The sequence below is a fragment of the Protopterus annectens genome, chromosome 3.part1 (assembly GCF_019279795.1).
Source record: "Protopterus annectens isolate FY-2018-M chromosome 3.part1, PAN1.0, whole genome shotgun sequence".
Classification (NCBI taxonomy): Eukaryota; Metazoa; Chordata; order Ceratodontiformes; family Protopteridae; genus Protopterus; species Protopterus annectens.
In genome coordinates this window covers 1,139,679,757-1,139,690,405 of record NC_056732.1, presented here as the reverse complement: position 1 = coordinate 1,139,690,405, position 10,649 = coordinate 1,139,679,757, and positions in this window count along the sequence as shown.

Sequence of the window (10,649 nt, the reverse complement as noted above, 5' to 3'; positions counted from 1 at the left end):
GGCCCAAACGACCAATAAACTACAAGTTGCTGGCTGAAACCTCACAAAACTGGACCAACAGGCAGCTCAATGCTTCCCACTCCCACTGGTAAGCAAAGGAACTTCCTCCTTTCCAAATTAGGTAAAGAATCAGTAACAGGAACTGCAAACAAAGTCCAGGGATCAGCAAGCTCTGAAACTGGACTAATCTAGCTTAGCAAGGCGGGAAAACAAGAGATATTTTTTGGTTTTTTTTTTTCAAGAGACAAGCAGAACAGATACAGTAAACACTTATAAATGCTATAAATCGGCTATCACAGCCTACACAAACAATTTGCAACAGTTACAGATATTTAAAGTAACAAACTGAGAAACAAGTGCAATATCAGAATAAATGCAGAATAAAACAGTAGCAATGTATCAGCAAACAGGCGAAAATACAGTAGCAAAATAAATAGAAGTGGAAAGCCACAAAAAATACTTATATCAGGTAAAGTCGCTTTTCAGCTCTCTGAAGCTTGGATTACTCTGCTGGCCACCACGAGGATCTTGTGCTGAGTAGGTACAAGCCAAAAAACGCACGTTTAGCGTTTTTTATATCAGGGGGCTGAAAGAAGCTAGGAACTGGCCCAAAACGACCAATAAACTACAAGTTGCTGGCTGAAACCTCACAAAACTGGACCAACAGGCAGCTCAATGCTTCCCACTCCCACTGGTAAGCAAAGGAACTTCCTCCTTTCCAAATTAGGTAAAGAATCAGTAACAGGAACTGCAAACAAAGTCCAGGGATCAGCAAGCTCTGAAACTGGACTAATCTAGCTTAGCAAGGCGGGAAAACAAGAGATATTTTTTGTTTTTTTTTTTTTTCAAGAGACAAGCAGAACAGATACAGTAAACACTTATAAATGCTATAAATCGGCTATCACAGCCTACACAAACAATTTGCAACAGTTACAGATATTTAAAGTAACAAACTGAGAAACAAGTGCAATATCAGAATAAATGCAGAATAAAACAGTAGCAATGTATCAGCAAACAGGCGAAAATACAGTAGCAAGATAAATAGAAGTGGAAAGCCACAAAAAAATACTTATATCAGGTAAAGTCGCTTTTTCAGCTCTCTGAAGCTTGGATTACTCTGCTGGCCACCACGAGGATCTTGTGCTGAGTAGGTACAAGCCAAAAAATGCGTGTTTAGCGTTTTTTATATCAGGGGGCTGAAAGAAGCTAGGAACTGGCCCAAAACGACCAATAAACTACAAGTTGCTGGCTGAAACCTCACAAAACTGGACCAACAGGCAGCTCAATGCTTCCCACTCCCACTGGTAAGCAAAGGAACTTCCTCCTTTCCAAATTAGGTAAAGAATCAGTAACAGGAACTGCAAACAAAGTCCAGGGATCAGCAAGCTCTGAAACTGGACTAATCTAGCTTAGCAAGGCGGGAAAACAAGAGATATTTTTTTTTTTTTTTCAAGAGACAAGCAGAACAGATACAGTAAACACTTATAAATGCTATAAATCGGCTATCACAGCCTACACAAACAATTTGCAACAGTTACAGATATTTAAAGTAACAAACTGAGAAACAAGTGCAATATCAGAATAAATGCAGAATAAAACAGTAGCAATGTATCAGCAAACAGGCGAAAATACAGTAGCAAGATAAATAGAAGTGGAAAGCCACAAAAAAAATACTTATATCAGGTAAAGTCGCTTTTTCAGCTCTCTGAAGCTTGGATTACTCTGCTGGCCACCACGAGGATCTTGTGCTGAGTAGGTACAAGCCAAAAAACGCGTTTAGCGTTTTTTATATCAGGGGGCTGAAAGAAGCTAGGAACTGGCCCAAAACGACCAATAAACTACAAGTTGCTGGCTGAAACCTCACAAAACTGGACCAACAGGCAGCTCAATGCCTCCCACTCCCACTGGTAAGCAAAGGAACTTCCTCCTTTCCAAATTAGGTAAAGAATCAGTAACAGGAACTGCAAACAAAGTCCAGGGATCAGCAAGCTCTGAAACTGGACTAATCTAGCTTAGCAAGGCGGGAAAACAAGAGATATTTTTTTGTTTTTTTTTTCAAGAGACAAGCAGAACAGATACAGTAAACACTTATAAATGCTATAAATCGGCTATCACAGCCTACACAAACAATTTGCAACAGTTACAGATATTTAAAGTAACAAACTGAGAAACAAGTGCAATATCAGAATAAATGCAGAATAAAACAGTAGCAATGTATCAGCAAACAGGCGAAAATACAGTAGCAAGATAAATAGAAGTGGAAAGCCACAAAAAAATACTTATATCAGGTAAAGTCGCTTTTTCAGCTCTCTGAAGCTTGGATTACTCTGCTGGCCACCACGAGGATCTTGTGCTGAGTAGGTGCCTCAACAGATCCTGGAAACTATCGCCCCATAAGCCTGACTAGCTTGGTCTGCAAAGCTATGGAAAGGATCATCATGGACCTCATAAATAAAGATATTGGGGACCTACAGACACTGGATCCTACCCAGTTTGGCTTTGTTAAGGGCAGATCCTGCCTCTTAAATCTGGTCGATTTCTTTGAAACAGTCACCAAGGCCATTGACGAGGGGAAGGTGGTCCACACAGCCTACCTGGACCTCGCAAAAACCTTCGATACAATACCCCACTCGGGCATTATAGATAAGCTCACCAGCTTAAATATAAACCCCTATGTCGCTAGATGGGTTGCAAACTGGCTCAAGGACAGAACACACATGGTTAGAATTGCTGGAGCCATGTCAGACTCCAAACCAGTTACAAGTGGCGTCCCACAAGGCTCAGTCCTGGGACCTCCCTTGTTCGGTATATATTTCTCGGCGGTACAGGCCAACACGGAAGGACTGTGGCTGACCAAGTTCGCAGATGATTGCAAACTGGGCACCATAATCAACTCTCCAGCCGACACAAGCATCCTCCAAAAGGGCCTCATAGAAACAGACAACTGGTGCCAGAGCCATGGCCTCAAGCTAAATGCCAAAAAGTGTATAGTCATCCCCTTTGGCAAAAACAAAGTGCCCACAAATTACCACATAGGTGGTAATCCATTAAGTACAGAAGAAGTCATTAGGGACCTGGGCACCCAAGTTGATAGCAATCTCTCATTTGACAACCACGTGGCCAAAGTGGTTAGAAAAACATTTTATATAGCCCACCTAATCATGAAGGGATTCACATCTAGATCAGGGGAGGTCATCGTAACTCTTTACTCATCCCTCATCAGGCCCATAATTGAGTACAATGCCCGTTTTGGGATGTACCTTACCAGACACCTGCAGCAACTGGAAAGACCACAAAAGTACCTCACCAAGAGGATCAAAGGGCTCAAACAGATGCCATATGCTGCCCGGTTAAAGAAACTCCAGCTCTACTCAGTGGCATACCGCCTGCTCAGAGGCGATCTGTGCCTGACGTATAAAGCCATGTCCAACCCGGAATTAATGGACATGCTGCACCTCAGAAATCCAAATCCCATTGAGCTACGCGCTCGAGAGACTTGAACCTCAGCACTGAAATAAATAGGACATGCTGGAGGGACAGATTCATAACCCAGAGGCTCCCTTCACTCTGGAATAAAATCCCAGTCCAGGTTAGGCAGAGTCCCACATTGACTCTCTTCAAGAGGAATCTTGATGTGTGGATGGGAGATTGTAGGTTTACCCCGGCTATCACTTCTGTGTCACTGTTAGACAGAGGCACAGTATACTAACCTCAAAAAAAAAGGCATAGCAAAATTAATTTAAAATGGGTGGCAATAGCCAAACACACTCTGGCTAGGCTTATAAATGCCCTAGGGCAGATAGCCTAGTATGAACCTATGAACCTATGAACCTATATATATATATATATATATATATATATATATATATATATATATAAATATATATATATATATATATATATATATATATATAATGTATATATATATATATATATATATATATATATATATATATATAAAATATATATATATATATATATATATATATATATATATATATATATACATATATATATATATACGAACAAACAAGCAAGCTGAAGAGCAGGAGTCACAATTTGTATAACATCCACCGAGTTTATTGACAAATGGTAAGCGCCTTCACAAATAAATTTGCTTCTTCAGACCTAACTGATCAAATTAGGTAATTTCCTTTTATACTCAATTAAATTCAAATTAACCAATCATACATTTACACATTTAAAAATGTATTAAAAACATTGTAAAAATACATAATAACTAAAATAAAATCTACATTATTTCCTAAGTCTCCTACTTCTCAGTTTTGCTGTAATAGCTATATGGTCATTTAGCCCCTTACCCAAATGGGCTCTAAGCCTAACAATCCATGTAAGTTCCTTTGTCTCGGTTCTATTAGGTATATCTCCCAACCTCTCATCATCATATATTAACTCTAACACTCGAAAACTAAACTGATGACTATCATCATTCTCAATAGTGTGCTTTGCTAAGGCACTATACATATGCCCTCGCCTATAACAATACATATGGTCGTGAATTTGTTCACGAAGGCATCTATTCATCTTCCCTATATAAAAGGAAGAACAGATCATACACTGGGCTAAATATATAAGATTTTTACTTTTACAATCGGCATTGATGTTTGTTTGCTCGTAGTGAATACAAAAAAGCAGATTAGGTTTTCCAAAAACACACCTGTCTGAAATTCAAGTGTTTCCTTTAATCATAAAAAAAGAGTGAAAAAAAAAAGTTGATAACACACACAAGGCAGAAGATTAGTTGATTCCAAACAAACACAATCTGAATTTGGTTCCTTTAATCCAATAAAACAGGGTGAAAAGTAGAGAAAAATAAAGCACAGCGACAAGAACTGAACTTTATCAAGTGGCCTTAATAAAGCTCAGAAATTTTCTGGAGCTAAGCGCTTGTGTGTTATCATTATTTTTTTCAATTCTGTTTTTTGTGATTAAAGGAATTACTTGAATTTCTGTATCTCTTTTGTTTGGAACCACCAACCATTGCTGGTTTTTTGTATTCAATCTACTATGGTTCCTCTTCCTCTTAAAAAAAGTTTTTTTTTTTCCTGTTCTTTTTACAGTTACTTGAGTTCTTCATTGATGTTTTGTTTGCATTTTTACTTGCTCTGGTGACTCTTGTGTTGTTTGGATTTTACTTAATATATCACCATTCGGTATAGCTGAAGATCATGCAGAGGGAACCAGTGATGGAAGTGTAAGGGTGTCAGCAGGGACTTTCAGAGGTTCCCTAGACTAGATCCTACATCTGAGAAGTAATCCTTTATTACATGAGACAACAATTAAGAATGTGACTGATTTGTTTCTAAATCAAAATGACACACAGAAACTTTGCGAAGTTTCTAGGAAGTTTGAGGACAGCCTATACCAACTAAAGAGACTTCAATTACAGCGACAACATTTGGAGGCTTGTAATACTCTTAAAATCATTCCTTGGGGGACTTAGAGTACTTACAATGCCAATATATGAAGAATCTCAGCCAGAATTGCTGGTTAAATGGCAACAAATAAATCTTGAGACCAGTTTTGCCTATATGCACCTGTTAAATGAACACTTTTTACCTGTTGAGGCACAGCTTACAAATGAGGTTGAGTTGTGTTATACCCAGGTGCTAGATCTACTGGGTCCTGAAAATGCTGACTCCTACCCTACTGGTACACTTGATAATGTTAAAATATATGAGTGTTAGCTCATTTTACTGAAAAAGCAAAAAATAGAGAGAGACACACAAGATTTCGAATGGGTTCATGTATTTATGTGGCCACGGAGGACTGAGGTGAATACTGGGAACTCCGGACAATCATTGCATGCAGCCAGGCAAGGGCGAGGGAACAGTACTATTATTTCATCATTGATTTCTACTTTATCTAAAACAGATGGTCAGTCAAGGTTTGAGAACACTGCTTCTGTAATAGGAACATCTAAGGTGGCAGATTGTTCTGATGCTAATTGAGCATCTGGTTTAGGCACACTGTTGGTTAGTTTGCCTGTCAATCATACAAATGTCTCAGTGTATGAGACAACTTCAGCTGACGGTGGATTTCTGCCATTGACTGGTGTGGGTAATAATCTTGAAGTTGGAAGGAAAACTTCAAATAGTTGTTTGGAACCTGTTGTTCAACCCAAGAACAATGGGGCTAATATTCGGCAGCCTTTTTTACCATTCCCCATCAGATCCAAATGAAAAAAATCAATAGGGTCACCAGAGCAGTGAGGGTGCCACAAGAGGAAGCAAGAGATCCCCAACAATTTCAACAAAGGCAGTATGATAACAACAATGTGGGAGAAATGAGAGATGACTTGGTTTGGAACATCTCTAAAAGGTACATTTCTGAATTTGAACACAACGTTTTGAATAAAGGGTTGGCCTTTATTCCTACTACTTCTGCTAACGTTGCTGACACTTTAATTAATTTTAAGTTAGCATTCAGGAATGTGCAACTTAAATTAATGTTTAAAAATAAAGCATTGAATGACAATATTGACCTAGGTAGAGGTATGTTGTTTAAAAAAAAACTAGTTTATACAGTCCACAATTTAATTCAACTCTAGACGTGTTCTATAAAGTGTGTGAGGATGAGTTCTATAATTATTTTGATCAACAGCATAGGTGTATGAAAAGAATGCCTGATAACCTTAGTGAATATGAGAGATCTGCTCTTGAAGTGTTAGAACATGATACCAGTATTGTTATTAGACCTGCTGACAAAGGAGGACAGATTATTGTTATGGATAGTATGTTTTATTATGATTCTATTCTTGTGATGTTGGGTGATAGAGATGTATATCACGAAATTAAGTTAAACGATTTCTATGAAATTACTAAGAAAGTGACTAACAACTTATTAAAACTTGCAAACCAGGGGATTATTACTAAAGATTTAGTTAGTTATGTTATTGTTGAGAAACCATTAATACCAACTTTGCAGGGACTTCCTAAAGTCCATAAAGACCCTCAAAGACCTCTTTTTAGGCCGATAGTGGCCAGTGGGGGATGGCTTACTGAGCCACTTATTATTTATATTGAGAAGCAATTAAGACATATACTTGAGCATTATTTTATGTAATACTAAACAGATGCTTCAAGAGCTTTATATGTTTAATAATGATGTAAATAAAGATGCAAAAGGTATTTTATTGGCGACATATGATGTTACCTCATTATTTACCTTTATCCCTAATAATATGGAAATTTGTATGGTTAGGAGTTTTTTAATGAGGTGTAGTGTATATACTAGAGAGCATATTGATTTATTATGTGAGCTACTCAACATTGTTCTATGTAAAATGTGTTCCTATTCAATGGGAAATATTACCATCAGTTGTTGGGCATAGCTATGGGCACTCCTTGTGCTAATAGCTACGCCAACATGGTGATGGCTGAATGGGAGACAACTTGATTTCTGACCCTCTAGCGGAGAAACATCTAGTATTATATAGGAGGTTTGTGGATGACCTCTGTCTATTTTGGAAAGGTAGCAGATGTGAACTAGAGAGATTTGTTGAGCATCTGAATAGCAGCAGTGAGTTTTTGAGATTCACTGGTGAATGCTCTGAGACTCACATTAATTTCTTGGATATTTTGATTAGTATTGATGAAAGTGGTTCTTTGCATACAGATAGATATATTAAGAAATGTTGTCATCCGTCCTATTTACATAGGACTAGTATGCATCCGACACATGTTTTTAATAACATTGTCAAGGGCCAAATTATTCATTGTTCGAGGTTAACTGACAGAGATAGTCATCTGCATGAGGACATCAAACATATTACATCTGATTTTGTTAACAGAGGCTATAATAGAAGTGAAGTCAATAATATATCTTGTGAAGTTCATAAGATGAGGAAAACTAGGGCTAGGCCATATTTTTCTGAGCCCAATACAGTCAGCCATATGGTGAATAGGACAATGAATAATACACCTTTTATTTTCTCCTATACCAGAGATCATGCTATGATCAGGAATAGTTTACAATGAAATTGGAAAATACTACATACAGACGATCAAATAGTTCAAATAGTGGGGGGAAAGACCTTATATTTCATTTAAAAAATAGTAAGAATCTGAAAAGAAGGAAATGAGATTTGGTATGGGTATGGGAACCACTAAATGTGGAAGTTGTAATTTCTGCACCTTTATACACGAAGGGATAGAGTTTAAGCACCCCAATACTAATAAAGTATATAAGTTTGATATCAATGCTGATTGTAATAGTAAAAATCTTATAAATTTAGCCCAGTGTATGATCTGTTCTTCCTTTTATATAGGGAAGACGAACAGACGCCTTCGTGAACGAATTCGCGACCATATGTATTGTTATAGGCGAGGGCATATGTATAGTGCCTTAACAAAGCACACTATTGAGAATGATGACAGTTATCAGTTTAGATTTCAAGTGTTAGAGTTAATATATGATGATGAGAGGTTGGGAGATATATCTAATAAAACCGAGACAAAGGAACTTACATGGATTGTTAGGCTTAGAGCCCATTTGGGTAAGGGGCTTAATGACCATATAGCTATCACAGCAAAACTGAGAAATAGGAGACTTAGGAAATAATGTAGATTTTATTTGAGTTATGTATTTTTACAATGTTTTTTAATTCATTTTTGGGTTATATTTTAAATGTGTAAGTACATCTTTAAATGTGTAAATGTATGACTGATTAGTTTGAATTTAATTGAGTATAAAAGGAAATTACCTCATTTGATCAGTTAGGTCTGATGAAGCAAATTTATTTGTGAAAGCGCTTACCATTTGTACAATAAACTCGGTGGATGTTATACAAATTGTGACTCCTGCTCTTCAGCTTGCTTGTTTGTTTGCATTTTTACTTGCTCTGGTGACTCTTGTGTTGTTTGGATACATATATATATATATATATATATATATATATATATATATATATATATATATATATATATATATATCAAACCAAGACTCAGGATTACAACGAGGCAACCAGGCCTTTGGCTGAAAAATTCAAACAGCATATATTCTTCAAACAGAAGGATTTATCCAAGTAACAAGTCCAGTCTGTGTAAAATTCACAACTCACAGTTCATTTATTTGAGTGACATAAAAACGGTAAGCACTTTCGCTAGATAGCTTCCTCAGACCTTCAAGAACAAACACACCTTTCCTTTCCTTATATACTACCTTCAAATATTTCAAAATGTGTCATTACCAATCAGAACACTTCTTACATGGTCATGTGTCTAATTTAAATATTTATACAAAAATGCAAAAATAAAAGCAAAGGTAAAGATGCAGAAGTAAGATAATAAAAGCACAGCAACAACTTGCTCAATATAAATGTATAAAAGTTATACAGCACAAATATAATGCATATAACATGCACTAATTTATACAGAAATAAAATAATAAATGCACAACAACAGCTTGCTCAAAACACAATTCAGGAATACAATTCAAGAACACAATTCAAGAATATAGTTCAAAATATGTAAGGGTTATGCAGCACAGTTATAACACATATAACCTGCACTGATTTATAATATAGCCATAATGCAACCATATAAGTCAGAAATCAAATAATTTGAGTTTCTGACTTCACTTTTTCATCTTCCTATTCTTTAGGTAAGGTTTAATAGAGGCTCTTTCATTGAGTCCTCTTCCTTTGTCTGCTCTAAAGGCTATTATCCATCGTGCCTCTCTATTTTCAGTAAAATTTCTGATGTCACCTTCTCTAATACTTGGTACAATAACCTCTATAACTCTGAATTTAAATTTGTGTGTCTCCCCTTCTTGCATAACATGTTTGGACAGAGCATTATGCTCACTTTTAGTACGAATATTATAAATATGTTCCCTTATACAATCTTTAAAAACTCTGTTGGTTTTACCAACATAGAATGAGTGGCAACATTGGCAATCTGCTAAGTAGACCACATGAGATGTCAAGCAAGTAGCTGCTGAAGTAAATATGAATTTTTGACCTGTATCTGGATGTACAGATTTATTACTGGTATTAATATATAAACAAAATTTACATTTACCACAGGGCTGAGTACTGTATTCTTTATCTTTATGTGTTTCTGCATTTTTTCCATGACAAAGCAGTCTTTTCAAATTATTTTTATTTTTATACAAGAAACTGGGTTTTGTGCCTAGCAGACTATTTATATCAGAGTCTACTGTAAGTATGGACCAATTCTTCATAAACACTTCCCTCAGCTCTTTGTTATCACGTGTATAAAACAAAGGAATTTTCAATTGTTTATTTACTGAGGTATTGACAGACTCTACAGTGTTTTTTTGTTGCGGTCCATAGTATGGTTGGGCCCTACTATCCCTAAGATTAGTGATGCCACTTAAATTTCTCTTGATTTCGTTGGTGTGATAGCCTCTCTTTGTCAACCACTTTTCTAAGGCAACAATTTCATTCTTGAAGTCTTCTTCTGTGGGGTTCAGCCTTGAGGCTCTCATCCCTTGTCCTTTTATTATTTTTCTAAAGACATAGTTTGGGTGCATACTTTGTCTAGATAATAAAGAATTCCTATGACATGGTTTTCTAAATACCCCTGTATTTATAGAACCATTATGTAGTCTCTCTATATATAGATCGAGGTATTCCACTCTTTTAGTAGATGAGGACATGGTAA